General features: G+C 41.7%; 2 long non-coding RNA genes across 4 annotated transcripts in view; both read right to left on the bottom strand.

Moving 5' to 3' along the window:
- LOC310767303 overlaps positions 1 to 27,044 on the bottom strand; it is a 121,614-nt gene that overhangs the window by 75,481 nt on the left and 19,089 nt on the right. The window lies entirely within an intron of this gene.
- LOC310767221 lies at positions 3,839 to 23,624 on the bottom strand. Of its 3 annotated transcripts, none has more exons than XR_014550764.1 (4): positions 23,395 to 23,624; positions 20,249 to 20,292; positions 18,849 to 18,944; positions 3,839 to 4,147 (listed from the first exon to the last, which is right to left on the bottom strand). It is a non-coding gene; the product is annotated as an uncharacterized lncRNA (long non-coding RNA). The 3 variants fall into 3 exon arrangements; XR_014550765.1 differs by lacking the exon at positions 3,839 to 4,147 and adding an exon at positions 16,930 to 17,478; XR_014550766.1 differs by lacking the exon at positions 3,839 to 4,147 and having other exon boundaries at positions 18,834 to 18,944.

Raw genomic sequence — 27,044 nt, 5'->3', positions numbered from 1 at the left:
ATCTTACAAACTATTAACAGCTTTTGGATGTAGTTAATGCAACAAATTGGTCCAAAACCATGCATTCTTTTTAGACCCTTCCTGTGCTATTTATTTCGTGCTTCCAGGGCTCTTTAGCACATTTACTTGGGAATGAAGGCCCATTGAACTCCAAGATGCTTATATCTGAATAGACTGGCATAGAACTTCACCGTGAAAGGGCACTTGGGTTGCACCAATTACAGCAGCTACAGCTCTGATCGAATGGGTTAATTATCCATGTTTGTAATCTATCTAACATTACATTTTCATACATCACCTACTGGCAAATAGAAGGGGAAGAAATGGAGGCAGTGAGAGCTTTTACATTCTTGGGCTCCATGATCACTGCAGATGGTGACAGCAGTCACGAAATTAGAAGACGCCTGCTTCTTGGGAGAAAAGCGATGGCAAACCTAGACAGCATCTTAAAAAGCAGAGACAGCACCTTGCCGACAAATATCTGCATAGTTGAAGCTATGGTTTTCCCAGTAGTGATGTATGGAAGTGAGAGCTGGACTATAAAGAAGACTGATCGCCAAAGAATTGATGCTTTTGAATTATGGTGAAGATACTCTTGAGAGTCCCATGGCTAAGGTTACCAGATGCCCCCGTTTCCCGGGGACAGTCCCCGGATTTACAGCTTTCTCAGCATTCACATGTACATAGCAAACAGTAAGTGTCCCTGGATTCATTGAAAAAAAATCTGGTAACCTTACCATGGACTGCAAGAAGATCAAACCTATCCATTCTGAAGGAAATCAGCCCTGAGTGTTCACTGGAAGGACAAATCCTGAAGCTGAGGCTCCAATACTATGGCCACCTCATGAGAAGAGAAGACTCCCTGGAAAAGATCCTGATGTTGGGAAAGATTGAGGGCACAAGGAGAAGGGAACGACAGAGGAAGAGATGTTTGGATAGTGTTCTCGAAGCTACCAACATGAGTTTGACCAAACTGCGGGAGGCAGTGGAAGACAGGAGTGCCTGGCGTGCTCTGGTCCATGGGGTCATGAAGAGTCGGACACAGCTAAACAACAACAACATCCTTAGGCATACGTACAAAATCTCAGAATGTAGCTGTGGCTTTAGCAAATATATGGGAAATGAGATATTTACAACAAGAACCAATTAAGATAATGGATACCAAGCCCCTTTGTCATTTCTGATTTATTTTTTGCATTTTTATGTTTGTTGTTCCTGTTTGTGTTTATCTCTTGCGTAAATAATTTATTTATTATAAAATGAAAAGGAAATAGGATGCTCGTCAAAGGGAGATGGGTGGGAAACAGGAGGAATGGAATGTTTACATAGTACAGTGATTGGACTACAGCATCCATCATACTTGACCACTAGCCATTTTGTCTGGGGCTGATAGGAGTTGGAATCCAGTATCACCAAGAGGGCACCTGATTGGCTACTCCTGAAATGTCAATAAGCTACCAGATACAGCTGCACTCTGCTCAGGTAGGATCTGAAGTCTAGCAGGATGCAGTCAGTCACATAAGAAAATTATATGTAAATAAATGAGTTACAAAACTGAAGCATATAATTATTGCATATTTCAGCTTCTACTTAAATCAGTCGCACCCTTGGATTGCAATGCAGGCACTGCGAGTCGAGGTGTGAGCTATAAAAATGTTGAGAATGGAAATAAGCCCCAGGAAAGTGACAGTTGCTAGTGCAAGCGAGGTATAGAAAATAATGAAAGGCATAGGCAAAAAGTTTCGATATTATCCTCCTTTTAAGACCATGACGCCTGAAAAATTGTGGTAATCTAAATTCAAATCTCTTGCAGCAGATTATTAAAGCTTTTTTTTTTTATTCTGATTGTTCACTACATGATAAAAAGACTCACCATTTAAATGTTTAATCCAATATTAGGTTCTTTCTTTTTACATGTCTAGAGCCACTGACCATTCATCCGATATATTCAAGAATTGCAATTAACAATAAATCTAGCAATTAATCGCAATTGACAATTCTTAATATTGTCAGCAATCTTGGTCTCACAACGGTGTATTAACATGTGCTTTTAAGGCTATAATCACGCTTCTGCTTCTACTGCCATGTATGAGATTTTGCAATTGACTCAGCTGTCCCCAAACACTTAATTAAAGTAACATTTCCTTTTAGCTCATTGTTGTAAGGTCTTACTTTCTCTCCCCAACACACACTTGTAGCTAAAATTCACTGTGTCTCTAAGGCAACCAGTGCTCATTTGATTCCCCTTGGTGACACAACCGCATTCTCAACTAGACTTTTAACTGTAATCCCATACATATTGTTGCATGCCAGACCAATCTCTGAGCAGTGCAAGATCCCAGGGGTTCCAGGCATGTTCACCCAGGGTCCATGTTAGCAGATACTGTGATGTCTATATGGGATATGCTTTATTTACACATATATACAACTTGAGCCTATGACTGAGGGTTCACAGCATTAGCACTTCAGTAGGGTCTTACTTCCTTCATTGATTCACCCCTGGATTCAAACAGACATCAGCCATGAATTTGCCTTTCCTGACGGCTGTTTCTCCTTCATCTTCTGGCTCCCCTTGCTTCCCTAAACTCTGGCTTATATTCTTCTCACTATCTCAAACCTGGAGGAGGAAGAGTCCCCATCTATTTGCCATCACACAAAGAGTTCATTTGATCCTTTGGCTTTCCTAATGGCTCATCATCCCAGGCTATTTCTTGGACACAGGAAGCTTAGCATTCTTCAATTGGCTCTTCACATATGCTGATTCCAGGAGATTTAGAAGTGTGTAGTACACAGCCTAATACACATGGTCTGGCTTAACACACACTAGTCTCTCAACCCAGTTTTAACACTCCAAGCATTGCTTAAATTCTAACAGCTACTGGACCCAGGTGTCTAGCACGCTGGGACATGGGTGGCACTGTGCTCTAAACCACTGAGCCTCTTGAACTTGCCGAGCAGAAGGTTGGTGGTTTGAATCCCTGTGACTGGGCGAGCTCCCGTTGCTCTGTCCCAGCTCTTGCCAACCTAGCTGTTCAAAAGCACGCCAGTGCAAGTAGATAAATAAGTACCACTGCGGCAGGAAGGTCAATGGTGTTTCTGTGTGCTCTGGCACTCATCACAGTCCTCCGTGCTCCAGAAGGGGTTTAGTCATGCTGGCCACATGACCCGGAGAGCTGTCTGTGGACAAACATCAGCTCCCTCGACGTAAAGAGAGATGAGTGCCGCACCCCATAATCTCCTTTGACTGGATTTAACCACCCAGGGTCCTTTACCTCCCCCCCTTTTGCCTAGTACCCACAAACTCATAACAATATATGCACTTACCTGAAGTAAGACCCATTGAATTCCATGATGTGTACTTCTGAGCAGGCACAAATATATTATTTGTAGAGCCTTATGTTATATAAATGTAACAGGATGTAATTTTAGAGAATTCTTGCCTCAGATATGCAGAGGTACCTTGGGTTAAGTACTTAATTCATTCTGGAGGTCCGTTCTTAACCTGAAACTGTTCTTAACCTGAAGCACCACTTTAGCTAATGGGGCCTCCTGCTGACGCCGCGCCGCCGGAGCACGATTTCTGTTCTCCTCCTGAAGCAAAGTTCTTAACCCAAGGTACTATTTCTGGGTTAGCGGAGTCTGTAACCTGAAGCGTATGTAACCTGAAGCGTATGTTACCCAAGGTACCACTGTATTGAAATGTACATTTCATCTTTTAAATTCCCCATGTCAATCAGTATAGGTTCGAGTATCAGGTGGGGGGAAACTGTTGTCCAAATTTCAAACAGGTAATTGTGTGATAAGTGGATATACTAAATTTAATTCTGTACTCTTCTGATTTGGCATCCCAAGGGATCTCATGTTGTCCCCCATAGAATCATAGAATTGTTGAGTTGGAAGATACCCTGATAATTATGTCCATCCCCCTGCAATGCAGGGATTTGCAGCTGTCCCATTGAGGGATTGAACCTGCAACTTTGGTGTTATTAGCATTATGCTCAAACCAACCATGCTATTCGGGCTGGTGCTGTTTAACATCTACATGAAGCTGCTGAAGGGGCCATTCAGGAATTGGGAATGAAACGGTTGTTTTGCTGACGATTCGCAGTATACTGGGTGAGATTGCTGCTGCAAAAATTCTGAAAACCTTGAAGAGATGAGACAACAAGGAGTAAAGAATATAATGACATACTTGAAGTGTGTTGAATCCCTTTTGCAATAAATATTTAAGAGCAAGAAAAATATTCTCAGAATACATTTGCAACGCTTTGAAATGCCAGTAATCTGGATTGTGGGTATATGGAGGATAGTGAATAATGATTGGTATTTCTTGCCTCTATAACTTTATTCTATATTCTTCTCCATGTGGCCATTATTTAAGAATCTTTTGACACAAAATGAGAGATGTGTGAGGCTTTCTTTGCCACTGAGTCACATATATCTGGATGAGAAAGGACAAAACACGAGTCAAACACAGGGCAGCTCTTATAGGTCAGTAGCATAACCTGCCACACACTCAATGCCTGAGCTAGTGGGGTGTCAGAGAGACCAGGGGTTCAAAGCTACACAAGTGCAATCTTCAGATTGTTATTCATGTATCTGAAAATAAAGGGCAGAATTCATACTTCAGCAACCCCTCTCACTTTCATTCAGCCCCTCCTGAATTCCACTCGAACAAGAAAAGCTTCTAAAATGAATTCTAAAGGATTCTTATTAGTGTGTTGTTTGACCAGACTGAATGGGCACTTAAGTGCATTTCCAGATACAGAAATCTTGGTGGGATTGATTGGATACTTGTACCATATACTTGTGTTGCATGGTTTTACCAGTGTTCAGAAGAATGCAACAGTAAAGCATCACATGGAAGTTATGATTAGGCATGTACCTGAGCATGTAAAACAGGGATAGGGAACCTCAGTTCCCGGAGCCAAATGTGGCCCCCAAAGCTTCCATGTCAGGACATTTGAACTCTTCCCCAAAATTCTTCTTCTTTTTTTTCTTTGGCGATCACTCGTAGCCAAGTAAGATTGTCTTCCATAAGCACAGTTTTAACGATGAGACCATAAGTGACTGTGGAGGCTAGTTCTGGAACCACATGTCCTGTGGGCATCTGGGGGTCAATAGGCCAGCTGGCTTGGCCCCAGCTGGAGCGTCTCCCTCTCAGCCTTCTCGCTGCGGAGATTCATCAACCTCTGGCTCCGATGTACCGTATTTTTCGCCCTATAGGATGCACTTTTTCCCCTTCAAAAATGAAGGGGCTTTCGCTGAAGCTTGGAGAGCGAGAGGGGTCGGTGCGCACCAACCCCTCTTGCTCTCCAGGCTTCAGGAAGCTATCAGCAAGCCTAGGGAGCCCTGCGGGAGTTCCCGCAGGGCTCCCTAGGCTGCAGATAGCAGCCTGCTGCCCGGAGCGAGGGGCTCGGGCTTCCCCCGCGGCTGAGGGGGGGGAATAAAATTTTATTTATTTATCCCCCCCCCCCGAAAAAAACTAGGTGCGTCCTATGGGCCGGTGCGTCCTATAGGGCAAAAAATACTGACTTGAGCACACTTTACTTAGCAGAGTAAACTGCACAACAGAAGAGGCTTAAGGATGTAGATACATACTAAAACTACGTGTTTATTATACATAAATCAGGACAATGAAACATGTCTCTCCTTGCCATCTTCTCAGAGAGAGTGTCTAAACAAAAGCAATACAGTGGAAGTTCTGCTCACGGGACCCAGCAATCTGTGCTGGAATGTAAACTGACATGTGACATGTAACAATCCCACACATATGCAACAAAAGGCGGAATGGAATCTCAACACGTCCTTCCACAGTGGGGACATTGGTTTCCAGGCGGGAGTTGATCATGGTGTGGATTTGCCAAGCATGCCTTCCTCTTAGAATGTGCTGAGTTCAAGTGTCTTCCAAGTCCCTAACACCTATGGTAAAGGCTGTTCTCCAATTACAGCACTCGCAGGCCAGTGTTTCCCAGTGTCGGTGTTTATACTACATTTTTTTAAAGATTTGCCTTGAGACAGTCTTTAAACCTCTTTTGCTGACCACCAGCATTATGCTTTCCATTTTTAAGTTCGGAATAGAGTAGTTGCTTTGGAAGACGATAATCAGGCATCCGCACAACATGACCAGTCCAACGAAGTTGATGTTGAAGAATTATTGCTTCAACAGTGGTGATCTTTGCTTCTTCCAGTACACTGATATTAGTTCGCCTGTCTTCCCAAGTGATGTGTTAAATTTTTCAGAGACACAGTTGATGGAATCTTTTGAGGAGCTGGAGATGGCATTTATAAGTGGTCCATGTTTCACAAGCATACAGTAAGGTTGGTAGTACAATAGCTTTGTAAACAAGCATCTTGGTTTCCCTGCGAATGTCCTGGTCCTCAAACACTCTGCACTTCAATCAGGAGAAAGCCACACTCACAGAGCTCAGGCAATGCTGGATGTTGGCCCTTGTGGAAAGATAACTGCCTAAGTAGGAGAAGTGATTAACATTTTCCAACATTACACCACTGAGTTGGATTTGTGGCACTGCAGAGGGGTTCTTTTGTACTTGTTGGTGCAGCACTTTGGTTTTTTGGATATTGAGTGACAGGCCAAGCTTTTTCTAAGCTTCTGCAAAGATTTTTAGGATGGTTTGGAGGTCATCCTCTGAGTGTGCACACACTACATTGTCATCAGCATACTGAAGCTCTATGACGGAAGTTACGGTAACCTTACTCTTTGCTTTCAGCCTGCTCAGATTGAAGAGATTTCCATCTGTTCGATATATTATTTCTACTCCAGTGGGGAGTTTCCCTTCGACAAAGTGTAGGATCATGGCAATGAAAATAATGAATAATAATTTATAATTTAATAATTTATTATAGAGTTGGGGCAATAACACAACCCTGTTTAACATCTGATCCCACTGTGAATGGTTCACCTTGAGAGCCATTGTTATCTGTGATTGTTGCTGTCATATTATCATGGAGGAGCCGAATGATGTTTACAAATTTATCTGGGCAGCCGATTTTCAGAAGACCAGTCCACAGGGCATTACGATTTACAGTGTCAAAAGCCTTACTTCCCCCAACCACACCCCCTCTCCCCAGGTCACACTGGTCCTGGGCTTTTCCAGACTTCTACTTGTTCCATATCTAGAAAGCACTGTTCCAAGCAGTTTTCCACTTGTCCTGTGCTTCCTAAGCACAGATCCAAGCAGTTTTCTCATTGCTCCACTGCTTTCCCCAGGAAAATCCATTGTTTAGTGCTGAATCAGAGCAAATCGCCGTTCCCAAGCTGATATGTGATCTGAAATGCAGCTATCCTTCAAAATTCACACTTCTCCGTTTTTGTGGGCTTCAATTGTCCAGCCCCCCACCCCAATATGTGTATTTTAGGGAAAAGTGCAAATAATGCACAAATGCATTATATTAGGACAAATTTCTTGCAAAAAAAATGTGTATATTGGGCAAAAATGCATTATAAATCTTTGCATTAGAAAAAAATGTATATATTTTTTTCTGTGGACCTCTTTTTTTAAAAAAAATCTTCCAAACTAATGCAGAAATGGGGCTTACTGAACACTGGAAAGATGAAAAACTGATAGAAATTGAAATTTACAGATCCGTTCATCTATGCATACCTAGTCCTAGACATAGGGTGCAGCTGCGGAAAGCACCCATACTAAAATGTCAAACAATCACAGCTTGAAATGTTGCAAGATGGATAGTACGAAAAATCCCTGGTATTCTTAGCACAGACAGAGTCTCCAAAAGTGCAAGTAAAGATGTTCAACATGAACCACAGAGGTATCCCCAGGGTCCTGTTTTACATTTGAACTGCACCTGAGAACCAGCCGTGGTTTGTTTGAATTCTAGTGTCTGGAAAATTTGACTTGAAGTTTGTACATTTTGTTAAGCTCTTGAGGTGTCCACATTTATCAGTCTCAGTGAATGCACAGATTGTGGTCTTTTTGCCACCTCTTCTCCATCCTAGTGTTAACCTTAATAAAATAAAAAAGGGTAAAGGACCCCTGGACAGTAAAGTCCATTCAAAGGTGACTATGGGGTGCAGCACACATCTCACTTCAGGCCAGGGGAGCCGGCGTTTGTCCACAGACAGCTTTCCGGGTCATGTGGTCAGCGTGACTAAACTGCTTCTGGCACAACGGAACACCATGATGGAAAGCAGAGCGCACAAAAATGCTGTTTACCTTCCCGTCGCAGTAGTCCCTATATATCTACTTGCACTGGTGTGCTTTCGAACTGCTAGGTTGGCAGAAGCTGGGACAGAGCAACAGGAGCTCACCCCGTCATGCAGATTCTTTTTTAAAATATATATATATATTTATTGCTTTTCCAACAATTTAAACAAAACAAAATAGACAATACAATACAATACAAAAACACTGCATAATATAACATAAGAACACTACATAACACTAACACATTAAACTAACAGAACAAAATAAAAACAATTTAAAGCACACCAAACAATTTCAATATCTTATCTTTCATTCACTTATTTCAGCGACCTCCTCACACCTCCCTTTTTGTATTCCACTTCTATTAATTGTTTCAGCAATTCCTTTCCATCTTCCTCTGTTTTCTATCCTATAATTATCTTAACATTTCGAACCTTATTTTTTCCTTTAATACTCTAATAATCTAGTTATACGTAGTTCCTTATCACATTTCTACTAAAGCCATATAACTTCATTTCCACCTTTTTCTAACATTCATTAATTTTACAGTATTTCTGTAAATAGTCTTTAAACTTTTTCCAGTCTTCTTCCACCGACTCTTCTCCCTGGTCTCGGATTCAGAACCCGTCATGCAGATTCAAACCACTGACCTTCCGATCAGCAAGCCCAAGAGGCCCGGTAGTTTAGACCACAGCGCCACCCGCGTCCGACCTTGCACCATTGAAACCGGAGAACTTGGTATCCAGATATTATTGATATCATTTACAAATAAGTTTTAGGCAAACACACTACCCCATCTCCCCTATGTTTTATGCCAATGGCCAACAGAGAAAGCCATTAACTCAAGTGTGGCTTGTCAGAGTGTGCAGACAATACATGGTAAGCCATTTGGTGTGGTTTCTTTAACATGGATGAATAGCTAAGTGGGAGAAGCTTCTGTACTAAGGATAGACAAATGAGTGTGTGGTATGCATCACTTTTGTATGTGTTCATTCATAACTTACTTTTTCCAAATAGCGACATGAATCAGTGATTATTATTATTATTATTATTATTATTATTATTATTATTATTTACTTGTTACACACCCATCTGACTGGGTTCTCCCAACCACTTTGGGAGGCTTTCAACAGAATATAATGGAACACAATGAAACATCAGATATTAAAATCTTCCTGATACAGAGCTACCTTCAGATGTCTATGGAAAATCATATAACTGTTCATCTCTTTTACATTTGATGGAAGTGCTTCACAGGGTGAGTTTCACTACTGAGAAGGCCCTATGTCTGGTTTACTGTAACTTCACTTATTGCTGTGGGTAACCTTCAGAATTTGCATACACACACACACACACACACATATACACACACACACACACACACACACACACACACCTCAAAGTACACCAGTCTAGAACTGTATTTTGAGATATTGAGTTGCACCAATGGGAAATGTAAGGTTGCCATACGTGTGGGCAGAAATCACTGAAATGTCCCCAGAAATCTGGAAAACCTTCGCCCCTCCCCCCAAATAAACCTCAACAACTTTTGTGTCCGGACTCTCACTTTCTGAAATATGATCCACATGTTAATCCAGGAGGTTTGAATCAGTTAATTGGCATTGGAATCTACAAAAATCCAATCCCTCAAGTGACCTGATTCTTTATAGCTTGAACCCGCACTGTTCAATGTAATGTGCATTAAGCAGCGATGTACAGGATAGACTCATATCAATCCAGTACTTTCCTACAGTCGTTGAGGAAGTTCTAAGGCAATCCAGTCCTGTTTAGGTGCTACTATAAGGTGACGGTAAGCATAGGAGAAGGCAGTGAAGATGAGGACCTTTTTGCCTGCTTCGATCATATAGAAGGCAACAGACTGAAGCAGGAATGCTTTTTGACCTTTTGAGGCTCCTAACAAATTATAGAACCTGGGTTATACACAGATGCAAGTGTGCTTATGTCTGACACCCCCCTCACATGTCTTGTTGAGATTCGTCTGTTTTGAGAGAGAATGGCGTGCACTTCTGGGGGTAAAGTCACATTGCTGTATAAGCAGCCTCCAAGGGACCTTTTGAGGCACAAGCCTGGGCAGTGTGTGTGGAGGTTCTGAGCTGCCCAGATAACTGGACCCTCCTCTCTGTTTTGCTGATATGAAAAGGAAAGCAGAGCAACACATTTGGGACCAGCTTGGCTGCAGGAGTTGCTGGAAGGAGGTGTACAAGGTGCCACCCAACCATTTTACAGACACTACTCTGGATTTGTGTAGGGTTTCCTCCTTAGCTTTTTCTTCTCCCAAAGATAACTCAATTAAGTAATGATTGAAGTGGGCCTCCCAGTGATACCGATCAAAAATTCTGTTTTCTGATTCATATAATGTCTATTCCATGAAGTGCCTCTGATCATAAGCTAAGAGAAAAGATGGTTCCTTTTACTGTCTGCACTACTCCAACTTTACAGGGTGGTTTTTTTTTTTTAATTATTCAAAATGCCCTCATCAATAATAAAGTGAAACTACAAGTTCCGCTGTACAACTGCACTGGAAACATTGAGGAAAACATGCAAAATTGATTCACCAACTATCGCAAGGAACTTACTCATGAATGCATTTGTCATCGTCCCCCTGCACTACCAAAGTGAGAAAGCAGGGAAGGATGCAATTCATTAACTTGCCTTGAAACAAACAAAAACATGAAAAAAAATTCTACCCACAAACCCAGCAACATCTGCTGAAATCATGAACCTCCGATGGCTAAAAACCAGCAAGGGAGATAAAGAATGAGATACATGCTTCACTCTGGAGTGTTTCTTACAAATATGAGGTCCAATAAGCGATACACTTGCAGAAGGGAATATAGCTCAAAGCATTACCTTTTCCACATATGCTGAATTAGAGATTCATTTAGGTAAAATGTTATTGTGCAAGCTCAGACAGCAAATGTGCTAAAGCATAATTGGAAGTTACTCTGTCTCCCTGTTTATACAGGAGTTGGTGTTTCCTTCTCTCACCATAATTAATAAGTACACAAATGTAAGACACAAAGAGAAAAAACACACACCTGGGCATCAGTAGTCCTTTTTGCAAATATGTTTTTAATAATAATAATAATAATAATAATAATAATAATAATGCCATAACTGAGATGGGTTTCTAAGAGAAGTCAACCAATTAGTGCCATCTATAAACAGATATATTAAACAGATGATTAGGCTTTCTGGCTATGCTAAATAATTAGAAGGACAGTTTTCGAATGTATATTAGAGAAACAAGCATGTTGAGCTGAACTGCATGCCAACGGGGGCAACTTACTGACATTGATTTCTCCTCTCCAATCTCATTTGATTCAGTTGTGGCAGATGGAGGAAGGTACACTTGAATGGAATGAAGGAAAATTGGGGTCAGAACAGGGGTGTGTGGGTGTGGGTGTAGCTCCATGCATCTGTTATCAAGGAGAATGGAATTTTGGAGGAAAGGAGGGTGGAAGTCAACGTGTGGAGAAAAGGGGTGCAGTTAAAGTGATAAGAAGGAGAAAACTGTAGCGAAGCAGAGACCCACAAAGCTGGCGAAAGGAAAGAGAAAAAGTGAGTGAGTGGATTTACATAGGTGGAAGCTGTGCTCTGACACTGGAAGCTGACAGATGGTCTAGGGTAAGGTAAAGGTAAAGGGACCCCTGACCATTAGGTCCAGTCGTGGCCGACTCTGGGGTTGCTGCGCTCATCTCGCTTTATTGGCTGAGGGAGCCAGCGTACAGCTTCCGGGTCATGTGGCCAGCATGACTAAGCCACTTCTGGAGAACCAGAGCAGCACACGGAAACGCCGTTTACCTTCCCGCAGGAACGGTGCCTATTTATCTACTTGCACTTTGACGTGCTTTCGAACTGCTAGGTTGGCAGGAACAGGGACCGAGCAACAGGAGCTCACCCCGTTGCAGGGATTCGAACCGCCGACCTTCTGATCGGCAAGTCCTAGGCACTGTGGTTTAACCCACAGCGCCACCCGTGTCCCTTATGTTCTAGGGTATGTATCAGCAAACTTTATCATCAGGGGGCTGGTCCACTGTCCCTCCGATCTTGTGGGGAGTGGACTATTTTTTTTTTGGGGGGGGTGGAGAACGAATTCCTATGCTGCACAAATAACCCAGAGATGCATTTTAAATAAAAGGACACATTCTACTCATGTAAAAACACGCTGATTCCTGGACCGTCTGCAGGCCGGATTTAGAAGATGATTGGGCCGGATCCACCCCCCGGGCCTTAGTTTCCCTACCCAGGGTCTAGGGCTCTCCAAATATTGCTGGACTCCAATTCTCATCATCCCTGACCATCCGTCCCATACTTGCTGGGACCTCTGGGAGTTGGAGGGAAAGCTATAGATTTTCTATCCCTGTGTGAGAGACTGAGCAGGACTACAGCCCGTGATGTGAAAGACAGAATGGTTATGAGGAGCAGGAGAACACACTGTCTGCAATACAGATTATCATTGCAGGAGCACTACATTTTTACAGCATCTGGGTAAAACTGTAATGTTAAGCAGCACTAGTTTGTCATATGGTATAGGCATATAGGCTTGTGAAATTCCTTGTATTTCAGGTGTGTCAGCTGAGTTGAACTTGACTCTTATAATGAAAAATTGGGGGGTAGGGATAGGTTTGACAGTTTATAGAGAAGTACATGGAAATAAACACCAATGATTTCAATGTGTCTTCCGTTCCATCCTAGAATAAAGCTTTAAGCATTTCACCTAACTTGTAGAAAGCATCCCTTATATTAAAAGTAAGCACCAACTACGTATATCCAATATTGGATCCCTGTTCAAATGATGCATAAAAATGGATAGCAGAGTTTAATTAGGACTGAGTGAGCCGTGTGTTATTTCTATTTATATTCAACAATGTCAGCTAGCCATGGGCCATCTAGTTGGCTATGCTTTGTCCATCCCTCACATTGCAAAAAGAACATGAATAATCCATAGCTCCATAAAAGAAAGAGCAGGAGACGGAAGGAAGATTTCTGACCTCCGGCGAGTGTCTTTATCCATTTATATTCCTCCCAAACACCATGTTGGAGTCAAGGGAACTTTTCCTATGCTTTGTATTTCTTGCCCAGTTTTCTTAGACCCCCTTAATTCTCTCTTCACTGTGTTCTGGTGGCATTTGGTCCCCTGCTTGCTGAGCTTTAAAGCTTTCAAAATCAGGGCTTTGCTTTCAGCATTGGAAAAGATGGGAAAGGAGTCCAGAAGATTCACATGCTCTCCTCCATCCTGTGCAAACATTTAACAGTGGAAGCCATACCACATTCTTTTCATCCACAAAGGACTGAACAATGCCCTCTTAATTATTAGTTACTAATATATCTTGTGTTAGCAATGGCCAAAGTTATTTAACGTTTTCAGGAAGGTTCTGAGTAGTGTTTCTCATTGTATAAACTCTCTCTTTTTGCCCCACTTGAGAAAGTGTTTACATGTCTATTTACATCTCTCTGAACTCATTTTATTTGCCCCCAGTGAAATCACTAAGTAGCCAAATCTGATTGGTTATGTAGCATCATGGCATCACCCTGTTAATGTAAGATAGATAGATGATAGATAGATATAGATAGATAGATATAGATATAGATATAGATATAGATATAGATATAGATATAGATATAGAGAGAGATATAGAGAGAGATATAGAGAGAGATATAGAGAGAGATACAGTGGTACGTCTGGTTACAAACGTATTTCATTCCAGAGGTCTGTTCTTAACCTGAGGTACCACTTTAGCTAATGGGGTCTTCCGCTGCCACCACACTGCCAGTGCACAATTTCTGTTCTCATCCTATGGTAAAGTTCTTAACCCGAGGTACTACTTCCGGGTTAGCAGAGTCTGTAACCCAAAGTGTTTGTAACCCAAGGTGTTTGTAACCCAAGGTATCACTGTATATATAAGCACATTCATTTGGAGTGCTGTTTAAAAGCTGGAAAAAATGCTCAACAAAAAATATCACAGCTTTAGGTTGGGATAAAGCAGTAAGAATGGAAATACAGCTATGTCGAAAACCACTATTCAATTTATCAAACCTTTTTCCAAAGTTCTCTCTTAATTATTTACATACTAAGGAAATAAAAACTTTCCCCACACTTTCTTCATGGTGACGTTAATATAACTGGGTGACAAAAGCAGGGTGCTTGGTTGGTGTCTGATTTTAAAATGAGAAATCACCATGCAATTAAGTACAAAAACTTGCATTGACTGACAACTGCTGGTGTGGTATCTTGACGAGATATGGAGACCAAGGTTAGAGTAAAAGCCCTATAACAGATATTACTTCTGCAGCTTTTCCAATCCGTATGTCTGCGCTGAATGCGGCGAAAAGTTCTGGAGCATGAGGCTTATACAAAACACAGGATTTCTCTTCCGTCTGTACGGCATAAAACGGAGCATTTCACCCTGTTAATGGTACAATCCCTATTTGACTGATTTAATTTTCATGATTAAATCAGAAAGAAGAAATAAAGAGTTTCCAGTAGGGGTGCCACTGGAAATGGCGTGGTGCCAAAGTAGAGGCAGCTAGAGGAAGCAATGGCATGTAACAAGATCAAATTTGCACAAGGTGTTTGACGGAAAAATTACTCTCCTCCCCTTAAAATTTGAAGTGCAATCTAACATGAGAATGGTCAGCTGCCTGTGAAATATGCGAGGCTGCTCAATTTTTTTAAGGAGAAAAAAGTGGCAGAAGATAACTTTTGGTCTAATATGCACTTTTTGCAAAGCATATAATACATTCCTGTATGTATTTTCCCACCAATAAATGTCTTTTCCTTGCACACTTCACCCTTTAGATGCATTTTTGTACATATTATTTGGCTCAAGAACTGCACTACAAAATTCAGGGGGGAAATGCAAATCTCAAAGGATGGCTGTGTTTGGGTCCATATCTTGTTTTGAATAGTGTCTTTTAATTTGAGCTGAATGTGAACTCCAACTTTAAATGTGAAGTTTCTCCTCCATCTTTAGTTGAAGGGATAGCCTTCTGAAAATGTATCATATTTGATTAACAAAAAACTTCTTTGGTTTAATTTGTTGTCTTAAGGATTTCTGTGCTATAAAATGCCAGGAAATTCCCTCTGTTAATGGTCACAGTATTAACAGACCTGCCATTTAGGTAATGCAGAAATGGTATGGCATCCTATGTTGTGGTTAGTTCAAGCTGAATGACTGTCAGCGACAGAGGAGTAAACCCAGATTCGTCTCAGTCATGGAACAGATGCATGGAGGCTCTGCAACTGTCATGCAATGACATGAAGCTGTCATGCAATGAAGCTGCAATTTCCTGTTAGTGGCAAACTTCTAAGAGGCTATGGGAGAAGAAGCATGCTCTTAGATGTTCTAGGGTAAAGCCATTTAGTGTTCCACAGTTCAAAAGTGCAGAAGTGAATTTTGCTTACAAGACACTCCAGAACTAGTACTGATGTTGGAATACTGGTGCTCATAGATCTCACCCTTGTTATCAGGCTGGCTACCATGCCAGTTGAAACACCAATACAGTCACCAAGAGGAGACCCACATAAAGTGCATGACAGGCTCCATAAAGGAGTGCTGCCATCGCTGCTGCTGCCCAGGACTGACCTGCTGGGAGCCTAAAGGGCCCTGCCTTGCTGGGCAGAGAGGGCTCCATTTTTGTTTTGTTTTTCTATATTGATTTTAGTTTCTATCTATGTCATTTTAAATTGTGACTGATATTAATGCTGTATTCTTAGTTTTAGATTTTATGATTTATGTGTAAAATTGTTTTCCATTTGGTTGGGTACTTTTTGCTGTGTGGCGCTGTGGTCTAAACCACTGAGCCTAGGGCTTGCCGATCGGAAGGTCAGTGGTTCGAATCCCCACAACAGGGTGAGCTCCTGTTGCTCAGCCCCAGCTCCTGCCAACCTAGCAGCTCGAAAGCACATCAAAGTGAAAGTAGATAAATAGGTACCGCTCCGGTGGGAAGGTAAATGGCATTTCCGTGCGCTGCTCTGGTTTCGCCAGAAGCCGCTTAGTCATGCTGGCCACATGACCCAGAAAAACTGTCTGTAGACAAACGCTGGCTCCCTTGGCAAGTAAAGCGAGATGAGCGCCGCAACCCCAGAGTCGTTCGCGACTGGACTTAACTGTCATGGGTCCTTTATGTTTACCTTTTTATTTATTGTTTATTGTTATGTTGGTAATTATGTAAATCTTGTCATGATGTAAGCTACCTTGAGCATTGTTTTAACTATGGAAAGGCGGCATACATATAAAATGATTATAATGATGATGATTATGGCAATCTACCTCCCAGCATGAGGGATGGTTGCTGTGCCTGCGATGGATACAAAGAGAACTACTCTTCAGTTCTGTGGATCCTAAAATATAAAAGGCAAATATGGAGTTTTTGTGGGGTCACGGAACATTAACTCTGTTCCCCATCAATTGCAGAACTTAAATGGATAGTTTTAATTACATCTAAAAAACATTTATAATCCTTAATTGAAATATGCTGCGTAAAATACATGCCTCAGAAAGTAGCCTGGAAGCCTTTTAGCAGATTTGATTTATTTTTACTTAAAGACTCACAGTTTTATCTCTGCATGAAGTGAAGGAATCCTTCTGTTAGAAAGGGGAATATAGCCTGCTTGAACCATTCATTTCTACCCCAAATGCAGCAAAAATAGATCATTTGTGGCCACACAATGGGTGTCTGGTTTGTCAAACAGGAGTAAATACAAATGACAAATTGGTAGCTGTGCTCATAATAATTTTTTATTATTATTATTTTGAAGCATACATCTCATATCTGTCACTTTTAATATCCCTGTCAGTAATTATGAAAGCCCTCAAGGCTGTTTGTTCGACTCCACACGATTTGCTTTCAATGATAATAGCCTGCAGGGATATACATATATTGTTCTTGAAAGGTAATAATTAGTTTTGCATAGTCACATACCACATACCGTACAAGGGTGCCTCATTCATGAAAAAAAGACTTTTAAGAAATGAAAGTGGGAACCTAATGAATTCTTTTTTCCCCTTCTAATGTTGCTTTTGAAGAAAACATTTAGCTTGAGTGCAAATGCCTATTCAGAGCTTGAAAAATGTTTAAAATGTCATTAATTTTTTATTGAACACTTCCTTATGCTTTAAATTACATCTGGCAAATCTATAATGCATTAGATGGAGAACATTTTATGCATGGCTATACAAGAGATGAAAGAATATTTGTTAGATGTAGGAGGTGGTGCAGAGGTAGTCGTGGAGACCTATTTTTCTTCTTCATTTAAGCATTCGCCCTGTGAAGGAACACAGAAAACTGCACCCACAACATACTCCACAAAGTGGGAATTACAATATAATTCCCACTAGAAGAACCCAGATGTTTCAGCCATCTTTCTGAAATTCTCTTTGCAGAGTTCCTTGTTACGTCCAATCCTGGTTATTTTAACTTATGCTTAGTTCAAAAGTAGGAGCAAAAGTAATTGCCTTGTCATTTTTTGCCTCTGGCTGTACCCTTCTTTGGCATGTGTCCATCAAAAAGTTATCCATGAGGAAATGTAGACTTTGGATGGAAAAATGTTTCCGCACCTGGTTTAAAATGCTCATAGTTCCCCTGAGCTTGGACATAACAAGGAACTTACTCCAACACTGCACCTCAGGAAACATTCTATGGCCTTAGTGAGAGGCAGAGGAAGTGAATGTGGCTTTCTATAACAGTCCAAGGTAGTGTACTGTTGCTTCCTATTGGTTTTATGTACAAAGTCTTTCCATGCCTTTATATTCTGATTTTCTCTGCCACCTACACAACTTTTGACCCAAGTGGCATAGAGCTGGAGAGACTGGAAAAGCTTCACCATCTCATCAGTTTGTAGTCACAAGCACGGGAGTGGTTACAACATAAAAGCCGGCAACTTGAACCATCACCGTATTATTTATTTAGAATCCCCATACCATAATAAACAGATTGGTGGATGAGGTGGAATGCTTTCTGGTTTCTTCTCAAGTCTAAGGTGCACAATTGAGACTTGAATACGTACTTGTTCCAATTATGCTTTCCCAGCTACTATATAAACCATTAAGCTTCATTACAATGTTAAGACAATTAATTTGTTTGGGTTTCCGATGAAGCTGGATAAAGTCCATGAAATGTACAGATGTAGGAGGCTGTGCCGTGTTGCTAACAACTTCGCAAACGAGGTGCACAGATGTCTTGTGCATCTTAAATTATTATTATTGGCCATTTTATTTTGCTATGCACTTCAGCGGGCAATCCGAGAAATGCGGTTAATTACTTTATGAGATTGTTACATACTTGAATCACAAGAGTAGAAAAATACTTCATTACAAAAAATAAAATAAAAGAACCAGCTATATCAAATAATATAATGTTCAATGCCACCACTACCCACTTCTTAACTAATTTGTATCATTATGATGAAACAAATATACTAAAACTCGGCTCTCTCTATAAAAACAAAACAAAACAAAAAGTGCAGCTGTATGAATTTCCTGAAAAAATAGAGCCAGGCAAGAGCGTAAATTAGTGCCTTTACATTGACAGCTTGAGGTCTCTTCACACTTCATATCGTTAGTCATGTGCGTTTTAGAAAAAGGAGAGTGTAAATATGGCAAGAAGGTGTTCAAAAACATATGGTGAGTAGCAAACCTGGGCTTTTTGCTGAATAACATGTTCAGATGACTATGTGAAGGAAATACAGGAGTTTGTGGGATCTTGTCAGTAGTGGCACCATTGAATGTGCTTCTGAAAATGACCACATATGATTATTTATCAGGAGCGCCATTACTTCTAATCAGTTTAAGTTATAAGAAAGTAAGTACTACATGTATCATTAATGCATACTGATTTTAATCACTTAATTTTAACCTGATCAAGAGAAGGCATTTGAACCTTCGTTCAAATCCTTTCCACCATGAAACCTGAAGTCCTACCTGAATTGGAAAACAACCTTAAAGATTAAGGCTCATTGCTATTTTTCCATAAAAATAGGTGCCGGAACTCACCATGAACAGCTCCCTTGTTCTCTTATAATGTCACTGGTGACCACCTGAGAGGGGCCGGAACTGAGTTCTGGTGAGTTTGGGGTGAAGCTGTTGGAGATATGTGAACATTCCTTCTGATGCTCACAAGCTCAAAGGGCTCCTCAAGCACGTACAAAGAGTGTGCAGTGTGACATATTCTTCACACACACACATAACATATGCAAGGGGGAAAAGGGGAACGGTCCCACTCGTTCTGACCTATATGTCATTATGGTTTCTGCTCTCCCATCAGCCAATGAGCTGTGGGGTGGATATCTGTGGTGGGGAGTCTGCTCTGCTCAAGTAGGCTCTGTGCAGTCCTGGCTTAGAGAGCAATCCAAACCCACCATCTAATAGGATGGGTGAGCTAAGAGCCAGTGGATCATTAGCTGACATATTTAGCCTACAGCTAAGCCTAAAATCCAGTGCTTTTTTTATTAAAAAAAATGTTTAGGGGTTCTCTCTTTTTCCTACTCATTTTGAAATACTGCCCCTCAATGAGGCCAAACTTAGATTCAGAAAATGTTTAGGGGTATGCATATCCTTGCATCCCCCCCCCTGAAAAAAGCACTGCTAATATCACATGTATCTGGAACAACAGCAAACTCTTGCCTTGTTTACTCCAGCCTTCCCTTTGGTCCCTCTTCCTCTGCTCTTCTCTCCTGCCACAAATTTTAGAATTGTATTCTGTAAAGTGCCATATATACTGGGGGCAGAAAATTCCTGTGAAATACTCATGGGTGGGGTACACGGGTTTTTGTCCCACTTATGTATCTGACTCCTGAAGTGGCTGACGATGTTCACAAGTGTCCTTCCTTCCATTAGGCGAATCATGTTGTCTGGGACTGGGACTCTGCAGCCTTCCCAGAGGGCCCAGTTAAGACCCTGAGGAAACATCATGAGATAACTTCTCCTGTGGAGCTTTTTCAGATCCGGAGGCATAGCCATCCAGAGAGGCTGAGTGGCAGAATAATAATAATAATAATAATAATAATAATAATAATAATAATAATAATTTATTCATACCCCGCCCATCTGTCTGGGTTTCCAAAGTCACTCTGGGCGGCTTCCTACAAAAGATTAAAAATACATTAAAGCATCAATCATTAAAAACTTCCCTAAACAGGGCTGCCTTCAGATGTCTCCTAAATGTCAGATAGTTGTTTATTTCTTTGACATCTGATGGTAAGGCATTCCACTCCCGGGCGCCACTACCAAGAAGGCCCTCTGCCTGGTTCCCTGTAACTTCACTTCTCGCAGTGAGTGAACCGCCAGAAGGCCCTTGGCACTGAACCTCAGTGTCCAGGTTGAACGATGGGGGTGGAGACGCTCCTTCAGGTATACTGGGCCGAGGCCATTTAAGGCCATTTAGGCCCACAATTTGAATTGTGCTCCGAAATGTGTTGGGAGCCAATGTAGGTTTTTCAAAACCGGTGTTATGTGGTCTCGGCGGCCGCTCCCAGCCACCAGTCTAGCTGCCACATTCTGCATTAGTTGTAGTCACCTTCAAAGGATAAATATTTACACACATAGGCGCCAACTCCTAGGGGTTGAGGTCCCTTTGCCCCCCCCCATAAAATATTTGAGGGGGCTGAGCCTCCGCAAAGTTGATGAGCATTTCCATTCAAAAAGTATGTGTGTGCTGTGTCTTGTTGTTGATTATGTGGGACGGGGGCTTACTTGGGCCCCCCAATATTTTAGTCAAGTTGGCACCCCTTTTTACACAAAAAAGCCTATACACCCTGCCCTTGCATGCTACCACCCTTGGTCACCTCACAATAAGGTTAAGTTCGAAATACCATTTTGCCCAAATTCTCAGTGAGACAGAAAAATGGAAGCTTCTTCAACAGGGGGTGGGTGGGAAGAACTTTCACAAAACTGGAGGGCAGATTTTGGCATGGCAAAAATTATGTGTTCTTCATGACCATCTAATCAAAGGGATAGTGCAGCCTATTAGCTGCACACAGATTAATGCAGTATTCAAATAGTGCCTTCCTCCTGTGCTTCTAGGGCACTATAGCTCTTAATGTATCTTCCTAAGAACATCTGCAGCTTGAAATCCCACAGTCTAGCCCATGTTTCTCTGAAACAGATATCAATTAGTGTTTCTACTTCTTCTGTTATGGGAATATTGAATTGCTGCTTTTCTCCACTTGTTTGAGCATCTGGGAAATCACCATGACAACCAGTGCATGCCAGGTGTCTGTTTAGAAAGCACTCCCTTCCTTCAGCCTTCCTCAGTAAAATTCATTACCTTAATTGCCAAGCTAATACTGAAGCAAAACGAGGCTGAGCATAAAGATTAAAAAGACATACTTCTTGATTAAAATCTTCATAACCCAAAATCTGTATAATCTGTAAACTACACCAAATATATAAATCAGCTTAAGCCTGGAAGGTGCCCATTAATATGCACGAATATATATATTTTTAACACTCTCAAAATTACCACTCCTGTTAAATAAAGTGAAAACAGAAAATGAGGAATACTGCATTCTTTCAAAAAATGTTGAAACTACGACTTGAGGGTGGAATTAGATTTTTATTTTATTTTTTAAAGGAAACAGTGCGCCAGAGCATTCAATATATAGATAACCCCAAGAGGCAGATAGATTCGCAGGAAAGTGTTGGAAGATTGTACAAGATCGGTACGAACGATGTAAAGAAATTGCTGCAGCATGGGCAAAAGGTCAAACTTGACCTCAGCCATTATGATTGTCTCCTCAGCCAAGTATTGCAAACTGCTGCTGCAAAATGAAACAGCTAAGTGAAGTGAGAAGGCTTTGATTGTGACTTCAACAGCCGAGTGTTTATTACTAGACCCCCCAAATGTCTGGGTTGATGGCCTCTTTGTTTCTGGGCCCATTTCAAAATGCTACCATTGATCTTCAAATCCCTAGCATAACCACATGGAGGTGTACTTGCAGGAACACCCTTCCCTCGGTCATAGATTCTGCAATGTGCATTTAGATTGCATTAGGATTTTTCTGAGTGCTTCCACCATCATAAATGGGGTTGATGGTTGTAAGATCTAGTGAAACAATGGTGTACCTCTGTTCCATCAGGTTTCCTTACTGGCTGTGATTACCAGTGCTTGCAAAGTCTTTGAAGAAGAAGAAGAAGAGTTTGGATTTGATATCTCGCCTTTCACTCCCCTTCAGGAGTCTCAAAGCGGCTAACAATCTCCTTTCCCTTCCTCCCCCACAACAAACACTCTGTGAGGTGAGTGGGGCTGAGAGACTTCAAAGAAGTGTGACTGGCCCAAAGTCACCCAGCAGCTGCATGTGGAGGAGCAGAGACGCGAACCCGGTTCCCCAGATTACGTGACTACCGCTCTTAACCACTACACCACACTGGCTCTCGGTGCTCACATTATTTTGATTTCAAACTGCATGGATAAAGGAATATGGACCACCTGTTGGCATTGTGGTATCAGGTTAGTGACAAATGAGAATCCCTGTCAAAATATGACAGTGGGGTTGGGGGAAATAAAGATCCAGCCCATTAGACAGATCCAGCTCCCTTATATAATCTACTTTATATTTTGGAAAGAAGTTTTTCTGTCCATATGTATACTTGGATGCTGCTTGATACATTGCCGTCAAACTTGGCACAAGGGTTTCTGAGGGGGGTTTGGTACTCTTTGTTGACATTTGGATGCCAGGATGTCAGGGGCTGGGCAGAGGAGGAGGAGTGGTGGAGACCGCCTCCCCATCCTGACCCTTCCAGGGAGGAGGAAGAGGAAGACAGTATAGATTTACAACAGGGGGTTGAGGGAGGTAGCAGCTCAGAGGCAGATGAGGGGGAAATCATGGGAGAGCCAGAGCAGCTGGCTGACATGTTGTCGCTAGAAAGCATCCCAGACCCACCATCTCCCAGAACCTGACAAGTCTTAAAAAGTAGGAGAGCAAAGAGCTTGAAGACAGAGGGCACTTAGTGGCATGCATAGAGGAGGTGATGAGGTTGACAAATGAGTAAGGTGGAGATTCACTTGGGTCAATGCCATTATCCAAGAGGCTGGGTTCTATAGCCTCTCTCTGTAAAGTCTGAAATAAAAAAAGGACTGTATGAAACTTGTCCTTGTCTTTATACTTTCCTGGGCAACTAGCTGGGATCTGGGGCAGCACCCTGACAGCAGACAGCAGGGAGCAAAAGCCATTCAAATTACATACCTTCCAACTTTTCTTGAGAAAGGAAATGTGGTCGTATGAATCCATCCCAAAGTCACACATAAAGTTGATTATTTGATGGGTACAGGGTTGTGAATGTATATCTATTGGCTTCAATTTGATGGGTTACAAACTGGCAAACTAATCTAAAACTTTTCCCCAATTGTAAAAGTTAATATATCCCCCAAATAAAACTATTCAAAACCTATTATGGAGATCCATCTTGACAGGGCTGAGATACAGCATGACTGTTAACTGCTTTTGGCTTTCCCAAGACTTAAAGCATATCCCCTTTGTGACATCACACATGACATCAGAATGGCCTGTTTGCATTCAACCTAGATTATCTCCGTGCCAACAGCAATGGCCAGTAACTTTTGACCGTCAGAAACCTTTCCTTGTCTTTATACTTTCCTGGACAACCAGCCAGGAGCCGCTGACAGCATCCTGACAGAGATGCTATATTGAATCAAGATGGCAGAAGAAAATGTGATTTCAACCACTTTAGGGCATAGCTCTAGCCATTTCTTGAGATGTTTTCACCAGAGCTGGAATAAGGGCTCCTGGAGTGGACACGGTGGTCTTCATTGCTCTTTAGATGCCAGGTACCATTCTGAATCAAGATGGTGAAGCAAAACATAACTTTAGCATGACTTTTCCTGTTTATTTTCATAGGTTTGGCCTCCTCTTAAGATATTGCTACTAAACTCAGCATGTGGGTTTCTTAGGCGGGGGGCAGCAGTCTTTGTCAATGTTTCGATTCCAGGCATGTTTTTGAATCTAGATTGTGGAGCAACACATGACTTTTCACATGACAGGTCCAAACACACAAATTACACATTCCATTAAAAAAATCACATTTTTCAGTTTCTAACCCTGCTGGTGCCTTCTCAGAAGTGGTACACAGTGCTTCTTTCTGGGGGTACAGGGGGGTACACATACCCGTAAACATTTTGTGAATCTAAGTTTGGCCTCACTGAGGAGCAGTATTTCAATATGAGTAGAAAATGAGAGAACCCCTAAACATTTTTTTTAGAAGAAAAGAAAGCACTGGCAGTACACCAGCTGTGGAAATGGGCTGGCCAAGATTTTCCTCACCATATTTCTGCTGGCATCTAGGATGCACATGGATATATATGGTTTTATTCAAAGTTTGCTTGCTTACTTGAGGTATTTATAGCCTGTTCCCCATAGTCGCCTTTGACTGGACTTAACCGTCCAGGGGACCTTGACCTTGACCTTTTACGTTTTTCACTCAAGAGTCCCAGGGTGAGAAACAAAAACATTTTAATCACAAGTCAGAATGAAAAAAATAAATTCAGCTAATGCATTTAAGCTGGAGAAATGATGGCTTAGCAGTGCACCTTCCCTCACAATTCCTTACAACAATGTTATGTCCAGAGCACAGTTAGGAAAAGAAAATGGTAGCTGGATCACTGAAAGAGGAGGTCTGATCCTGCTACCTGGAGCAGCAACAACATATATATATATATATATATATATATATATATATATATATATATGGAAGAAGCTGCTACTGTGAAGGGTAGCGCCAAAACACAATGGAGGTGAATTTTATCACACACACATACACAAATAAGAAAAATAAACCCCTGTTGGGGGAACAGGCATCAACCTCCCCACAGGTGAAAATTTATGTTCAACTGGCATAAAGTACACCAAATCCAAACGCCATTCAGGAGCATCGCTACTGTCAGGTGAGCTGGCTCACATTTGGCAAAGAGAAGACAAGCTTCTTTTTTTACACTACTCTGCTGGTGTAAGTTATTGTGAGTGCCTGGTCATGTGGCTAAGCTGAACGGAGTTAGAATCCAACATAATTGTAAACTGAGCTGCAATGAGGGATTTGTGCTGGCGTATGTATACCTGATCCAGGTTTGGGGATTTATGCCGGAGGTCTGCCAGTTATTGATTTGATCATTCCAGGATAATTTAGAGTTTGTATTGTCCCCTAAGGTCACAGTCCTAGAGCGAATTATCTGGCAGAAAGTCCAATGGGACTTCATTTCTGTAAAGGTAGAGGTAGAGGGACCCCCTGACCGTTAGGTCCAGTTGCGGATGACTCTGGGGCTGCGGCGCTCATCTCGCTTTACTGTCTGAGGGAGCTGGCATACAGCTTCTGGGTCATGTGGTTGGCATGATTAAGCTGCTTCTGGCGAACCAGAGCAGTGCACGGAAACGCTATTTACCTTCCCGCCAGAGCGGGATTTATCTACTTGCACTTTGATGTGCTTTTGAACTGCTAGGTTGGCAGGAGCAGGGACCGAGCAACCGTTGCGGGATTCGAACCACCAACCTTCTGATTGGCAAGCCCTAGGCTCTGTGGTTTAACCCACAGCACCACCCGCGTCACTAAGTGTGTTTCTGTTCGTGTGGCAATAACAGTAAAAGGCAGCGCAAACATCTCAGTGTAATAACTGGACAATTAACAATCTACTGAATATGTTGCTGGTTCTCTCCTGGTTAAAATTAACTAACTTTTTGAAAAGAACAAAGTGAGAGTCCAAAGTAGACCTCCTTCCCTATGGTGCTACAATGACGCCAACTTTAAACAGACTTCAGTTTAGCTAAATTGTTGTTAATCTAAAGTGTTTTGTTTTTCATCTGCACACAAAAAGCATCTGTGCATTTTGTTGCCGGGAGATTGTAATTGCAGAATATATGGTTTTATTCGGGGTAGATGACACTCCCTCTTCCCTCTGCTAAGAACCACATTGTATTGAATATGCATAAATTTGAAAGCTGTTTCAGCATTTTCTGCTTTTTGATGTTTCAAGGCAAGATTTTCTTTTTGAGCACATTCCTAATCAGGAGAAAAAGAGACAAAGAACGAACTGCAAAAATTGGAGCCTTTTGTGAAAGATTTGAGCTGTTTAGATGCAAGATTTTGGAAGGTGCTTATCTCCTCTGGCAGAGTCCTCAGTACTTGAGATAGCCTAGAAATAGCCTCCTATTCACAGCAGATGGTGGCGAGGCAAAGAGGGAAGGGTACAATAATCTCATTTTCTGAATCTGTGGCCTTTCATATCTCAGGGAAGATTAAGTGATGTTGACCAGCCATACCCTGAATGGTTCTCCAGGAAATTCTCTAGATCAGTGAGGTGTAAGAATTGTGAAAGCAGAAGAATGGATAAAAATACACATTTAAAAATGGGATGAAATTAAGTTATATTCAGTGGGCCAGATTCAACTAAATAGTTATACCAGCAGGAGCAAATGCAACGAGGTCTACTAGCACAAGTATGGCTTTCCTCCTTCCTCACTGCCAATATGCCCCCCAAATTGGCTCTGGGGCTGAGGAGAACCTGCACAGAACAGGGGGAGGAAAGATGAAATAGTTGCATATGGCAAACAGAAATGTCTGTGCAGCAGGTCAGTTATAATAGCATAACATTGAATTCCACCCAGTACATATTTAATAATAATAATAATAATAATAATAATAATAATAATAATAATAATCACTCACACTTTACATTGTGGGTGCCCTTTGCGGGAGCACGTGTGGTGCTACAGTTCCCAGGGAGCTTACTAGCAAACAGGCTGGCTCACCTCTCAGTGTTAATTTTTGGAGGTTCCCGCCCAGCCTCAGTAATCAAGTTTCATTGCTGGGAGGTGGGGCCAGACCCATT

The sequence above is a fragment of the Podarcis filfolensis genome, assembly GCF_964270895.1.
Source record: "Podarcis filfolensis genome assembly, chromosome: 7".
Classification (NCBI taxonomy): Eukaryota; Metazoa; Chordata; class Lepidosauria; order Squamata; family Lacertidae; genus Podarcis; species Podarcis filfolensis.
Note: the sequence above shows the minus strand (reverse complement) of the source record. Positions and strands in the feature narration are given on the sequence as shown.